The following is a 15,273-nucleotide window of genomic DNA, read 5'->3' as shown; positions in this document are numbered from 1 at the left end:
TTTTGGTTCCGTAGTCGGATCTTGATTGTATCTGATTGATGTAATGATTTATTCATGTATTGTGTGAAGTGGCGATTGTAAGCCAACTATGTATCTCTTTTTCTTATATATTACATGGGTTGTGCGAAGATTACCTCACTTGCAACATTGCTTTCAATGCGGTTATGCCTCTAAGTCGCGCTTCGACACGTGGGAGATATAGCCGCATCGAGGGCATTATAGATGGCGTCAGCTTTTGTCCTTTAATGCATGCACGGGTTGGAAGAACCATATTTATGTCCTTCTATTTTAGGTGTAGACAACATGCTAACTTATATATCATAGCTGTGATAAGTTACATAGCCCACATGTGATAACTTTTGCCCCCCAAAAAAGACATCAGAAAATAGTTTTGAAGATCTTGTCGCAATGAAATTTTTATGTGAAAATGAGTTTTCAATTGGACTGACGGCTTGAGATACAAAACATTTTTGAAGTTTTTAAACGGAGAGAATATATGATGATGTCACTTTTCTTTTTTGATTTTTCTGCATGCATGAAATTAGTTATTCTAATAAGATCCACTCGTGCACATAAGAAAGGAGAAAAGGTGAACGCCACGGTACATGCATGAATCAGTTCTAATAGTAGTGTTTGGTTTTATTACTAAAATTAGAACGATCGCTAGGTATCAAACCCCTTCTATTTTTATGTTCAGTAGCCGTAAAGCTGGTGGGTTCTATAAAATGAAATCTAAGGGACTCCCCTCTATTCTAAAAAAAGTTTGACATAAGTAGACACTTAATGGAAAGGTTTCTAATAGAGTTTATTTAAAAAATTGTATAATCATTTTCCACATATGTAGTGATATATCGTACTAATGAATAAAATCAAATAATGGTTTGCATGGAAACGAATAAAATAGCTAAAATAATCCCAAACAAAGTTTCTGCATATGAGATTCGGGTACGAGCCCCCTTTCTATAAGTATGTATGTGTACTTAGTGGCAACTAATGTCTCAAAACTAATATACAAACAAATACAAAAAATACAAGTGTTTTAACGGACATCACAAATCTAACCATCCAGATGCACAGGTCACCCCACTAGTTTATATTGCAATGCAACCTCGCTGATGTGACGAGATTCAACATCTTTATTTAAAGCATGTACAACAAATATCGACGATATCATTGTTTGTATACACAAGAACAATATGTACACATATAACATACAAGCATTAGCACTTGATGGCGTAGGTCATCAAATTCGAACATCGGTGAATATCCATAGAGTCATACCTAAGTTTCAAAACCACCTCCGCAAGTCGATCTGGCTTTGCGCTCTTCCGACAACACGCGGGCGAAATGGGTCAGTTCCTCCTCGTTAGTGCCCCTCTCTAGGTCGGGCTCGTTCTTGCCCGTCTCGATGTTCACCTTGCACACCTGCCTCTTTAACAATGCCTTGCCGACATCGATGAGCCGTTTCGCCCGTGAGCTCATCGTCCTGGATCCGGAGATAGCGCCTATCGTAGTCGTAGTGTAGCGCCTAGAAGAGCACGAATGCCTGGATATCGACGAGATCGGCGCTGGCTTGGCTGAAGCTGTCTATGATCGGCGTGGTGCCCTGGTAGGAACTTGTACCCTACCAGGCCTGGGGCGTAAGCAGTAGGGGAAGGAGGGAGCTGGGCGAGGCGATGAGCGGCCGCGCCGGCGGGGGTTGGGCGCCGTCGTGGAAGAGGAGGGAGATGGCGGCGGCGGCTAGGGTTCCGACTCCTCTGGGAGCCGAGTAATAGAGATAATAATCTTCTTATTGCTTGATTCCAAACAGAGTCTTACAACCTATATTTATAACCTAGATAACTTGCATAAGAATTAATCTAAGATAACTTATGGGCTAAGATTGCCCGGTGGGCCTAGCTAAACCGGCCATAACACTTCTCCCCGCCTGCACAAACAGCTCGTCCTCGAGCTGTAAGGTGGGGAAGCGCTTGCGGAACTCCTTGAGGTGATCAACCAGCGTCAAACACCTTCTCGACAGCTGGGGCGGCCAGGTCGGCGGCGACGGCGTCCTCCGGAATGTAGTCTGCAACCTCCAGGTAGAAGAGTCGCGGGCAAGCATGGCCGGGCGTGTAGGGCTCGTCGCAGTTGAAGCACAACCCTTGGCGGTGACGCTCGAGTAGCTCGGCTGAGGTGAGCCGGCGGAACGGGCGCGCCGCGGTCAAGGCGAGGGGTGCCGCAGAAGCTTGTGCAGGCCGACCCTGTGTGGAATCCGGCCCGGGTAGCGACCCAGCGGTCCGGGATGGTGATTCCTGCTGGATGGCCACCGCGCGGCGCTCGAAAGCGCGGGCGTAGTACATGGCCGACTGGAGATCCTGGGGTCCCCGAAGCTCCACGTCCACGCGGATGTGATCCGGAAGTCCACTGACAAAGAGCTTAGCCCGCTGCTGCGCCGTCACACCCGACGCATGGCATGCCAGGGCCTGGAAACGGTCGGCGTAGTCCTGCACCGTGGAGGTGAAGGGAAGGCGGCCGAGCTCCGCCAGGCGGCTCCCGCGAACCGGAGGCCCAAAGCGAAAAGGCAGAGCCCGCAGAAGCGCTCCCAAGGGGGCATGGCACCCTCGTCCTGCTCGAGGGCGTAATACCAGGTCTGTGCTGCGCCGCGGTGGTGATACGAGGTGATCCAGGTACGCCCCGATGCGAGGGTGCGCTGCCCGCGAAAGAACTGGTCGCATTGGTTGAGCCAATTGAGGGGGTCCTCCGTGCCGTCATAGGTGGCGAAGTCGATCTTGGGAAACCATGGCGGTGTCTGGGTCAGAGCGCCGTGTCGAGCTGGCTCAGAGGTGCGAAGCAGCGAGGCAGGTGGCGCCTGGTCGAAGTACTCCGGGTAGGGACCCGCGGAGCTGGATGGCCCGCCGAACTGCGGAAACGGGGTCGGTTTCTCCGGAGCCGTGGTGTAGAACGGCGATGGAGAAGACCCAGCCGCCCACGCTGGAAGTGGCGACGGGGAGGGCGGGAACTGGACCTGATGAATCGGGAGGCTGGTCGGTGAGACCAATTAAGCGTATGAAATTATGAATCTGGGTCCATTTTGAACTTTTTCAAAATTTTGTCAAGGTATGTGCTTTGTGAAAGTCCAATTAAGCGTCTTGATCTATCTCTATAGATCTTAATGCCTAATATGTAAGCAGCTTCACCGAGGTCTTTCATTGAAAAACTCTTATTCAAGTGTCCCTTTATGCTATCCAGAAATTCTATATCATTTCCGATTAGTAATATGTCATCTACATATAATATCAGAAATGCTACAGAGCTCCCACTCACTTTCTTGTAAATACAGGCTTGTCCAAAAGTCTATACAAAACCAAATGCTTTGATCACACTATCAAAGCGTTTATTCCAACTCCGAGAGGCTTGCACCAGTCCATAAATGGATCGCTGGAGCTTGCACACTTTGTTAGCTCCCTTTGGATCGATAAAACCTTCCGGCTGCATCATATACAACTCTTCTTCCAGAAATCCATTTAGGAATGCAGTTTTGACATCCATCTGCCAAATTTCATAATCATAAAATGCGGCAATTGCTAACATGATTCGAACAGACTTAAGCATCGCTACGGGTGATAAGGTCTCGTCGTAGTCGATCCCTTGAACTTGTCAAAAACCTTTTGCGACAAGTCGAGCTTTGTAGACAGTAACATTACCGTCAGCGTCAGTCTTCTTCTTGAAGATCCATTTATTCTCAATTGCTTGCCGATCATTGGGCAAGTCAACCAAAGTCCATACTTTGTTTTCATGCATGGATCCCATCTCAGATTTCATGGCTTCGAGCCATTTTGCGGAATCTGGGCTCACCATCGCTTCTTCATAGTTCGTAGGTTCATCATGATCTAGTAGCATGACTTCCAGAATAGGATTACCGTACCACACTGGTGCGGATCTTACTCTAGATGATCTACGAGGTTCAGTAGTAACTTGTTCTGAAGTTTCATGATCATTATCATTAGCTTCCTCACTAATTGGTGTAGGTGTTACAGAAACCTGTTTCTGTGATGTACTACTTTCCAATAAGGGAGCAGGTACAGTTACCTCATCAAGTTCTACTTTCCTCCCACTCACTTCTTTCGAGAGAAACCCCTTCTCCAGAAAGGATCCATTCTTAGCGACAAATGTCTTGCCTTCGGGTCTGTGATAGAAGGTGTACCCAACAGTCTCTTTTGGGTATCCTACGAAGACACATTTCTCCGATTTGGTTCGAGCTTATCAGGTTGAAGTTTCTTCACATAAGCATCGCAGCCCCAAACTTTTAGAAACGACAACTTTGGTTTCTTGCTAAACCAAAGTTCATAAGGCGTCGTCTCAACGGATTTTGATGGTGCCCTATTTAACGTGAATGCGACTGTCTCTAGAGCATAACCCCAAAACGATAGCGGTAAATCTGTAAGAGACATCATAGATCGCACCATATCAAGTAAAGTACGATTACGACGTTCGGACACACCATTACGTTGTGGTGTTCCTGGTGGCGTGAGTTGCGAAACTATTCCGTATTGTTTCAAATGTAGACCAAACTCGTAACTCAATTATACTCCTCCATGATCAGATCGTAGAAACTCTATTTTCTTGTTACGATGATTTTCAACTTCACTCTGAAATTATTTGAACTTTTCAAATGTTTCAGACTTATGTTTCATTAAGTAGATATACCCATATTTTCTTAAATCATCTGTGAAGGTGAGAAAATAATGATATCCGCCACGAGCTTCAACATTCATTGGACCACATACATCTTTATGTATGATTTCCAACAAATCTGTTGCTCTCTCCATAGTACCGGAGAACGGTGTTTTAGTCATCTTGCCCATGAGGCACGGTTCGCAAGTACCAAGTGATTCATAATCAAGTGGTTCCAAAAGTCCATCAGTATGGAGTTTCTTCATGCGTTTTACACCGATATGACCCAAACGGCAGTGCCACAAATAAATTGCACTATCATTATCAACCCTGCATTTTTTGGCTTCAACATTATGAATATGTGTATAACTACTATCGAGATTCATCAAAAATAGACCATTCTACAAGGATGCATGACCATAAAAGTTATTACTCATATAAATAGAACAACCATTATTCTCTGATTTAAATGAATAACCGCCTCGCATCAAAAAAGATCCAGATATAATGTTCATGCTCAACGCTGGCACCAAATAACAATTATTTAGGTCTAATACTAATCCCGATGGTAGATGTAGAGGTAGCGTGCCGACCGCGATCACATCGACTTTGGAACCATTTCCCACGCGCATCATCACCTCGTCCTTCGCCAGTGTTCGCTTAATCTGTAGTCCCTGTTTCGAGTTGCAAATATTAGCAACAGAACCAGTATCAAATACCCAGGTGCTACTGCGAGCTCTAGTAAGGTACACATCAATAACATGTATATCACATATACCTTTGTTCACCTTGCCATCCTTCTTATCCGCCAAATACTTCGGACAGTTCCGCTTCCAGTGACCAGTCTGCTTGCAGTAGAAGCACTCAGTTTCAGGCTTAGGTCCAGATTTGGGTTTCTTCTCTTGAGTAGCAACTTGCTTGCTGTTCTTTTTAAAGTTCCCCTTCTTCTTCCCCTTACCCTTTTTCTTGAAACCAGTGGTCTTGTTGACCATCAACACTTGATGCTCCTTTTTGATTTTTACCTCCGCAGCTTTTAGCATTGCGAAGAGCTCGAGAATAGTCTTATTGATCCCTTGCATATTATAGTTCATCACGAAGCTCTTGTAGCTAGGTGGCAGTGATTGGAGAATTCTGTCAATGATGCAATCATCTAGAAGATTAACTCCCAATTGAATCAAGTGATTATTATACCCAGACATTTTGAGTATATGCTCACTGACAGAACTGTTCTCCTCCATCTTGCAGCTATAGAACTTATTGGAGACTTCATATCTCTCAATCTGGTCATTTGCTTGAAATATTAACTTCAACTGCTGGAACATCTCATATGCTCCATGACGTTCAAAACGTCGTTGAAGTCCCGATTCTAAGCCGTAAAGCATGGCACACTGAACTATCGAGTAGTCATCAGCTTTGCTCTGCCAGACGTTCATAACATCTGGTGTTGCTCCAGCAGCAGGCCTGGCACCCAGCGGTGCTTCCAGAACGTAATTCTTCTGTGTAGCAATGAGGATAATCCTCAAGTTACGGACCCAGTCCGTGTAATTGCTACCATCATCTTTCAACTTTGCTTTCTCAAGGAACGCATTAAAATTCAACGGAACAACAGCATGGGCCATCTATCTACAATCAAACATAAATAAGCAAGATACTATCAGGTACTAAGTTCATGATAAATTTAAGTTCAATTAATCATATTACTTAAGAACTCCCACTTAGAAAGACATCCCTCTAATCTTCTAAGTGATTACGTGATCCAAATCAACTAAACCATAACCGATCATCATGTGAAATGGAGTAGTTTTCAATGGTGAACATCGCTATGTTGATCATATCTACTATATGATTCACGCTCGACCTTTCGGTCTCAGTGTTCCGAGGCCATATCTGCATATGCTAGGCTCGTCAAGTTTAACCTGAGTATTCTGCGTGTGCAAAACTGGCTTGCACCCGTTGTAGATGGACGTAGAGCTTATCACACCCGATCATCACGTGGTGTCTGGGCACGACGAACTTTGGCAACGATGCATACTCAGGGAGAACACTTTTATCTTGAAATTTAGTGAGAGATCATCTTATAATGCTACCGTCAATCAAAGTAAGATAAGATGCATAAAAGATAAACATCACATGCAATCAATATAAGTGATATGATATGGCCATCATCTTCTTGTATGTGTGATCTCCATCTCCAAAGTACCGTCATGATCACCATCGTCACCGGCGCGCCACCTTGATCACCATCATAGCATCGTTGTCTTATGCTTCCACGACTATCGCTACCTCTTAGTGATAAAGTAAAGCATTACAGCACAGTTGCATTGCATACAATAAAGCGACAACCATATGGCTCCTGCCAGTTGCCGATAACTCGATTACAAAACATGATCGTCTCATACAATAAAATTTAGTATCATGTCTTGACCATATCACATCACAACATGCCCTGCAAAAACAAGTTAGACGTCCTCTACTTTGTTGTTGCAAGTTTTACGTGGCTGCTACGGGCTTAAGCAAGAACCAATCTTACCTACGCATCAAAATCACAACGATAGTTTGTCAAGTTGGTGTTGTTTTAACCTTCGCAAGGACCGGGCATAGCCACACTCGGTTCAACTAAAGTTGGAGAAACTGACACCCGCTAGCCACCTTTGTGCAAAGCACGTCGGGAGAACCGGTCTCGCGTAAGCGTACGTGTAATGTCGGTCCGGGCCGCTTCGTCCAACAATGCCGCCGAACCAAAGTATGACATGCTGGTAAGCAGTATGACTTATATCGCCCACAACTCACTTCTGTTCTACTCGTGCATATAACATCAACACATAAAACCTAGGCTCGGATTCCACTGTTGGGGAACGTAGTAATTTCAAAAAAATTCCTACGCACACGCAAGATCATGGTGATGCATAGCAACGAGGGGAGAGTGTGATCTACATACCCTTGTAGACCGACATCAGAAGCGTTATATCAACGCGGTTGATGTAGTCGTACGTCTTCACGATCCGACCGATCCAAGCACCGAAACTACGGCACCTCCGAGTTTCAGCACACGTTCAGCTCGATGACGATCCCCAGACTCCGATCCAACAAAGTGTCGGGGAAGAGTTCCGTCAGCATGACGGCGTGGTGACGATCTTGATGTTCAACTGTTGCAGGGCTTCGCGTAAGCACCATTACAATATTATCGAGGATTATGGTGGAAGGGGGCACCGCACACGGCTAAGAAAACGATCACGTGGATCAACTTGTGTGTCTAGGGGTGCCCCCTGCCTCCGTATATAAAGGAGCCAAGGGGGGGTGCGGCCGGCCCTAGTAGGAGGCGCGCAGGAGGAGTCCTACTCCTACCGGGAGTAGGACTCCCCTCCCTTTCCTTATCCAAGTAGGAGAGGGGGAAGGAAGGGAGAGAGGAGAGGAAGGAAAGGGGGGAGCAGCCTGCCCTGGCAGCCCCTCCTCTTCTCCACTTTAGGCCCATGAGGCCCATTAACACCCCGGGGGGTTCCTGTAACCCCCTGGTACTCCGGTTTTATCCGAAACTTCCCCAGAACACTTTCGGTGTCCGAATATAGCCGTCCAATATATCAATCTTTATGTCTCGACCATTTTGAGACTCCTCATTATGTCCGCGGTCATATCCGGGACTCCGAACCAACTTCGGTACATCAAAACTCATAAACTCATAATATAACTGTCATCGAAACCTTAAGCGTGTGGACCCTACGGGTTCGAGAACAATGTAGACATGACCGAGACATGTCTCCGGTCAATAACCAATAGCGGAACCTGGATGCTCATATTGGCTCCCACATATTCTATGAAGATCTTTATCGGTCAGACCGCATAACAACATACGTTGTTCCCTTTGTCATCGATATGTTACTTGCCCGAGATTCGATCGTCGGTATATCAATACCTAGTTCAATCTCGTTACCGGCAAGTCTCTTTACTCGTTCCGTAATACATCATCTCACAACTAACTCATTTAGTTGCATTGCTTGCAAGGCTTAGGTGATGTGCATTACTGAGAGGGCCTAGAGATACCTCTCCGACAATCGGAGTGACAAATCCTAATCTCGAAATACGCCAACCCAACATGTACCTTTGGAGACACCTGTAGAGCTCCTTATAATCACCCACTTACGTTGTGACGTTTGGTAGCACACAAAGTGTTCCTCCGGTAAACGGGAGTTGCATAATCTCATAGTCATAGGAACATGTGTAAGTCATGAAGAAAGCAATAGCAACATACTAAACGATCGAGTGTTAAGCTAACGGAATGGGTCAAGGCAATCACATCATTCTCCTAATGATGTGATCCCGTTAATCAAATAACAACTCTTTGTCTATGGTTAGGAAACATAACCATCTTTGATTAACGAGCTAGTCAAGTAGAGGCATACTAGTGACACTCTCTTTGTCTATGTATTCACACATGTATTATGTTTCCGGTTAATACAATTCTAGCATGAATAATAAACATTTATCATGAAATAAGGAAATAAATAATAACTTTATTATTGCCTCTAGGGCATATTTCCTTCAGGTGCCCCCGAGCTAGGCAGGGGCGGTGCCGGTGGTTGGAGCGTCGGTTGCGGGGGGTGCGCGGGGGCGTCAGTGGCCGCGGGAGGGGGTGGCTGCAAGTACCACAGAGGGGCCGCGGCCGGCGTAGTCTCGCCGGGGTGTCCCGCTGGAAACGGCAGCAGGGGCTGCCCGGTGCAGGTCGGCGCGGAGAACGGCTGCAGCGGTCCGGTGGCCGCCGCCTGCGGCATCTGCTGTAGCGGCCAGGGGCCCGAGGACGGCGTCGGCGCCAAGGGCCAGAGGGGCGCGCCGTACGGAGAGACGCCCTGGAACGGCCACGGCATGTGGCCGTAGGCGGCAGGGGCGCCGTCGGCAGGGGCATGTAGGGCCCGGCCGCGTACTGCTGCTGTTGCAAGTAGAGGCTCTGGACGGCGGTGACGAGGTCCCGCAGGGTGGCCGTGACCTGCTCCGGTGTGAAGACGGCGGACGGCTGTGGCGTAGGAGGAATTGTGGAGGACGGCGCGGTCGGAGTCGCGATGGAGACGGGGCCCGCCAGCGTGGTTGATCCGGCGGCGGATGTCGTCGGCGCGATGAGGGACGGCGTCGGCAGCATCGGCGCGGTGAGGGACGGCGCCGTCGTCATCGGTGCGGTGGATCCGCTGGAAAGCGCCGGCGGTGGTGGTGGCAGCGACATGATCGGAACTTGGTCTCTGATTACCAAATTGGTAGGAACTTGTACCCTACCAGGCCTGGGGCGTAAGCAGTAGGGGAAGGAGGGAGCTGGGCGAGGCGATGAGCGGCCGCGCCGGCGGTTGGGCGCCGTCGCGGAAGAGAAGGGAGATGGCGGCGGCGGCTAGGGTTCCGGCTCCTCTGGAAGCCGGGCAATAGAGATAATAATCTTCTTATTGCTTGATTCCAAACAGAGTCTTACAGCCTATATTTATAATCTAGATAACTTGCATAAGAATTAATCTAAGATAACTTGTGGGCTAAGATTGTCCGGTGGACCTAGCTAAACCGGCCATAACATGCCCCCTTTGTAGAGCCATCCGAGAAGGCCCCACTTGCTGCACTTGGCAGCGTCGAACTTCTCTTCGACCTTGGCGGTGCCAGTGCCCAACGAAAGGACCATGAACTTGCCGTACTCCGCCGGCTTGACAGGGAAAAAGTGTCGGTTTTTCATTAGGATCTGCTTGCTTACGTGGGTCATGGCCACAAGGGTCTGCGCACATCCATGTAAGTTAGTGAGAAATGTATCAACATCACAGAAGTCAACTGGTATACATCTTAAGCCTAATTTGGGCAGCGTACCGGATTGTTAGCGGCGACGCCCCCGTCGATGAGGTTGAAGGCCCGGGTCTTACCGTTTTTGTCCTTGGTCTCGAAATGGTGCCCGGGAAGGTAGGTCGGCGCGGCAGACGTACTGATGCAGACGTCCGATAGAAGAGCATCCTTGGAGACATCCCACCTGGCCTGCACGTACAGATTTTGTTTCATGTGTATAGTTAGGTAGGCCGAGTGGATGACATGTCGTTTATGCAGATGCACGTGTTTATGTCCTTCTGCGTACTCCCTCCGTTCGGAAATACTTGTCATCAAAATAAATAAAAGGGGATGTATATAGATGCATATCGTAGGCTGAAGGAGCTTGATGTCGAAAGTGGGGATGACGACGATGCTCTTGAGTGTCTGACTGACTCGCGTGTCGCCGAGCAGCTCCTTCAGGATTGAGTGCAAGTGCTGGCCGTTGTACTTGGGTCCCATCATGCTCTTGAACAAGCCCAGAGGTCCTTTGCTGCACAACAGATTGTGTATAGCTCATAAGTACTCTTGGTATAGCGGGAAATAACGAGCTATTAACACCATTTTTCAGTTTAGCGTCAGAAGTGCATAGCTTAGCCGAAGGGCAACGAGTTTTTGCTGCTGCTGGATGTGTGTGAGCCTGTGAAGGGTCAGAAACCCACCCCTAATTTCATTGAGAATTGTTAACACGACATTCAGGTTTTTAATGTTATTATGCAATCAGCATAAGCTCAGGTACAACTTTTGTACCTGAGCTTATGATGATGACATAGTAATATTGCCCATTCGAGAGTGATTTCGTTGTACGTGTGAGACTGTGAATTATACAGTATATAATCCTCACCAGACGGCAGGGAAGATATTCGGGCAGTGCTCGAGGTAGAACTTGTTGATGTCCTTGGCGGCGAAGAGTGGGCGGCCCTCGGCATTGGGCGCGGTGAGCATGGCGGCGACCAGGCCTACGATCCATTTCCGAGACAAGTAATTCCGAACAGAGGGAGTAGATACAGGACGTGTGATGGTACACCTGGCGTACAAGGGGATATTTAATGCGCGTACGCAACGGCAAGAGACGCCGTGAGAACCGATGGAGGTTGCGGACGTTTAAACGGTGACCACGGTGTTTCCTGCGGGCCGTTGTTCACTGTTTGGCACCAGTATGTACCTGAGTATGTAAACGGCCCCAGCCCGGAGGCATGAATAGACTATTCTACGGTCTGGGTGATCAGGGGAACATCAGAGTTTAAGAAAAAGTTTTGGGGCCCACCAACGGCATGCCTAATGCTGGGCTTAATGTGCTCCCGTCATTTTTATTTTTTATTTTATACTCGTACCAGGGGCAGTTTGAGGAAGTGTTTGGTTGAAGTTCAAATAGTATATCAACTACTGCCAGCGTATTAGTGGCCATGTTTTTAATTTAGTCAGGAAGATTGCTTTTAGCAGATACAGTATGTCAACACGGGTAAAGAGAGATTACAAGGCGGCAGTAAGTGTTTCTGTAAGAACGTGACAACGCAACGGCACAGACCCAGCAAAGCCCTTCCTTATGGCGTTTTGGCTCACGTGTTAAGGGTTAAAAAAAATGGTCTGAATGGTTTCAATAAATTCCGCATTAGTGGTGCAAGCATCCAGAAATTTTTTCATGCAAAATGGAGCAGCAGTGTTTCGTGGTGAAGAAAACAAATTAGGAAAAGTATATTTTTCATCCCTCAATTCTTGGCGGAGTCTAGACTTGGTCCCTCAACTTCAAAACCGGACAACTTGCACCATTAACTTCTGAAACCATACAAGATCCATCCCTGCTCACGGTGTTGACCGGTTTTCGTGCTGTCCCACCCCCGTGACCGTTCCAACTCAAATTTGCCTACCTTTTCCAAGTCCACGTAATATTTTCAGATTCGGTTACTTTTTTCAAATACGTGAACCTTTTAAAAATTTGTGTAATTTTTTTAAATCTGCGTACTTTTTCCAAGTTCATGTACTTTTTCAAATATGCGTATTTTTTGAAAGTTCATTTAATTTTAAAAAATTGATGTAGCTTTTCATATTCGATTACACTTTTTTGAAAGAGTTCATGAATTTCAAAATTTTATGCGGACTTGAAAAAAGTACGTGGACATGGACTTCTTTTACGCAAAAATATGTGGATTTCAAAACTTATTTCAACTTGAAACAAGTACGTGAATTTCAAACAAAGTTCATGGATTATAAAAGGAACACGGATTTGAAAAAAATGCGGACTTTGGAAACATGTGGATTTGAAATAAGTATGCGGATTTCAAAAACAGTTCATGGCTTTGAAAAAAACTTGGATTTGATAAAATTACATAAACTTGGAAAAATACGGGGATTTAGAAAAAAAGTATGTAAATGTTAAAAAATGATGGATTTGAAAAAGTACGTGAATTTCAGAATAGTTCGCTGATTTGAAAAAAGTATGATTATTTGAAAAACAGGTAGCTCTCTTCTGAATTTATCGATGTAGGCCTGCAGGGGAGGATATGTTACTATCATTCCGTAAGTTTAAAAAAATGACTGAATTTGACTGAATTTTATGTGTTACTCTACGTACTTGGTTATATTGCAATGCCAGTTCTTCTTCCGTAAAGAATTTATTGTTCTTCGGCATGTAGAGTATTAGCTTTTGTTTTTGTTTTTCATTGTTAATACGTGAAATAATCTAATCAACAGTGGCGCAGCTGACGGACACTGTTCTGTACCGTGCGGACAAACCAGTGCCAATGGAACAGCATAATCGTCGGTCGTTAGTTGCACGTACTCCACCGTTTTCACGGGCGTACTCGGCCTGTTTCCATATCCTCGCATTGAATACAGCCTGCAACGCGTCGTTCAATCGTTCGTCCAGCTATCAGGAGCGCGCGAGCCCGTCCATACCATCGCCACTCTCCCCCAACAGCTCGTTACACCACCATACATGCTACTCCCTCCGTTTCTAAATACTTGTCTTTCTAGGCATTTCAACAAGTGACTACATACGGAGCAAAATGAGTGAATCTACACTCTAAAATATGTCTACATACATCCGTATGTAGTAGTTATTTGAAATGTCTAGAAAGACAAGTATTTAAGAACGGAGGAAGTATATGAAAAACTGGATACATGCAAGAGCAGGCAGGTTGATACTCTGTAAGTATGAAAAAGGTTACCTGAAGCTTTTTTTCGAGGAAAGCGAGGATGGTGCCGGGGATGATCCCGCGCACGCCGCCGCCGTCGATGCTCGGCACGGTGACCAGCCTCCCGTGGCGCGGCTGCGGGGAGGTGGGCGGCGGCGAAGCCCGGCCGGGGCTCATCAGCAGGTTCACGGGCCCGGTGCTCTGCTCCGGCACTTGCATGGCCGGCATATGGGAAGGCCGCCTGAACTCCCTACTTAATTAATTAAGACCCGAGACTCATTGGCTCCAGAGAATGAAGACTCCGTTGGTCTCGCTTGTCCTTCTTGATGTAGCTTTCGATCGATACGCTCGCGGACACCGTACAGGTCAAGCTGCCCGACCCTCCGCCGGTCGCCGGCCGCCGGGGAAGCATCGTGTGCAAGCGCGTGTGATTCGACTGTTTCGCGGTCCAGTTCCTTTGGACCAGGCACCTGATCCAGCTCCCGGTTTTGTGGTGCTCCTAGCTTTCCAAACATTCTTTTTCGAAAAAAAAGTTTCTTCGGTTTATGTGTTTATTTACTCTATACGGGACACGTACCAAGAAGTGTACACACTGTTGTTTCCTCGTCGGTACACGACCTGTAGCTGTCGTAGTTGGATATATGTACCGGGCGGGCCAGTACGCGCGCGCTGTGCTACTAGGGTGAGAAGTTTCTCCTCGAGAATTTCGTTTTTCTTCGAGAATGTAGACCAAATAACAGTGGTTCAAAGAGTCCTTTTATAGTGCATCCGGTCGATATGGACCGTCCGTCGGAGCGGATTCGACGGTCCAGATCCAATGCAATATGCTGATGTCACGTATATTATAACAGAGCCCGAAGGGCTTTTTCAAAAGAAAAAATATTTCGAATTGATCAGATTTTCCCTCTCAAATATTTCGAGAGTATTCTTAGTACAAATTTCAGGGGTATTTTTGGTTTGATTTTTATCCAGTTCGCTAGGGTTTTACTCCTCGCCGGCGGTAGGGTCTCATCCCTCGCTGGCAAGATCGAGCCACGTGTCGCGCCCCCTCCCTCCCTCCACCCCAATTCCCTCACGCTCTCGCACCTCCTTTTCACCGAAGAACACGAGAGGAGGCTGGCTGCCCACCCCGCGGCGGTCGCCGGCGAAGATTCGCCGCCATCCCACCTCTCGGTCCTCTATGTGGGTGCCTATAGCCACGGGGTGAGTCGCTACCTCTTTCCCACTCCCCACATGGTTGTTTGCATCCTCTAGCTCACCCCTCCGCCATGGCCGCAACTTGATCTGGCCATGCATCTCCTCCGAAGGCAAGGTGGTTGGGCATCTAGATGGATCATGTTCTCACTCCTGGCAGGGTACCGCGGGACTGGATGAAGCCGTCCGGCCTCGACGGCCAGCCACGTTCGTGCGACCTCATCCACATCACGGCAAGATCTACGAATGTTCGATTGTTGCATATGTACACTTATACATTTAATTCAAGCTTTGTTCTTTCAATTTGGCTGATAGGTGAGACGTTGGATTTGGAGATAGGAAGAGATGATAATTATTAATTTTCGAATGTACTATAAACAATTCATAACTTATGTTGCTCAATATTTACGATGCTCGCTTGTTCATGTGCAATTGCTAGACTGGGGTCAACAGACTTGGCATGTGCTTTATAACT

The 15,273-nt window shown here is 47.0% G+C and overlaps 1 pseudogene; it reads right to left on the bottom strand.

The window, feature by feature from the left end:
- Positions 1–1,281: 1,281 nt before the first annotated feature.
- On the bottom strand, positions 1,282–13,845 carry LOC119333955 (annotated as a pseudogene).
- Positions 13,846–15,273: the final 1,428 nt, after the last annotated feature.

This window comes from Triticum dicoccoides, chromosome 7A, assembly GCF_002162155.2.
Source record: "Triticum dicoccoides isolate Atlit2015 ecotype Zavitan chromosome 7A, WEW_v2.0, whole genome shotgun sequence".
NCBI lineage: Eukaryota > Viridiplantae > Streptophyta > Magnoliopsida > Poales > Poaceae > Triticum > Triticum dicoccoides.
This window is presented reverse-complemented; position numbering and strand designations above follow the sequence as displayed.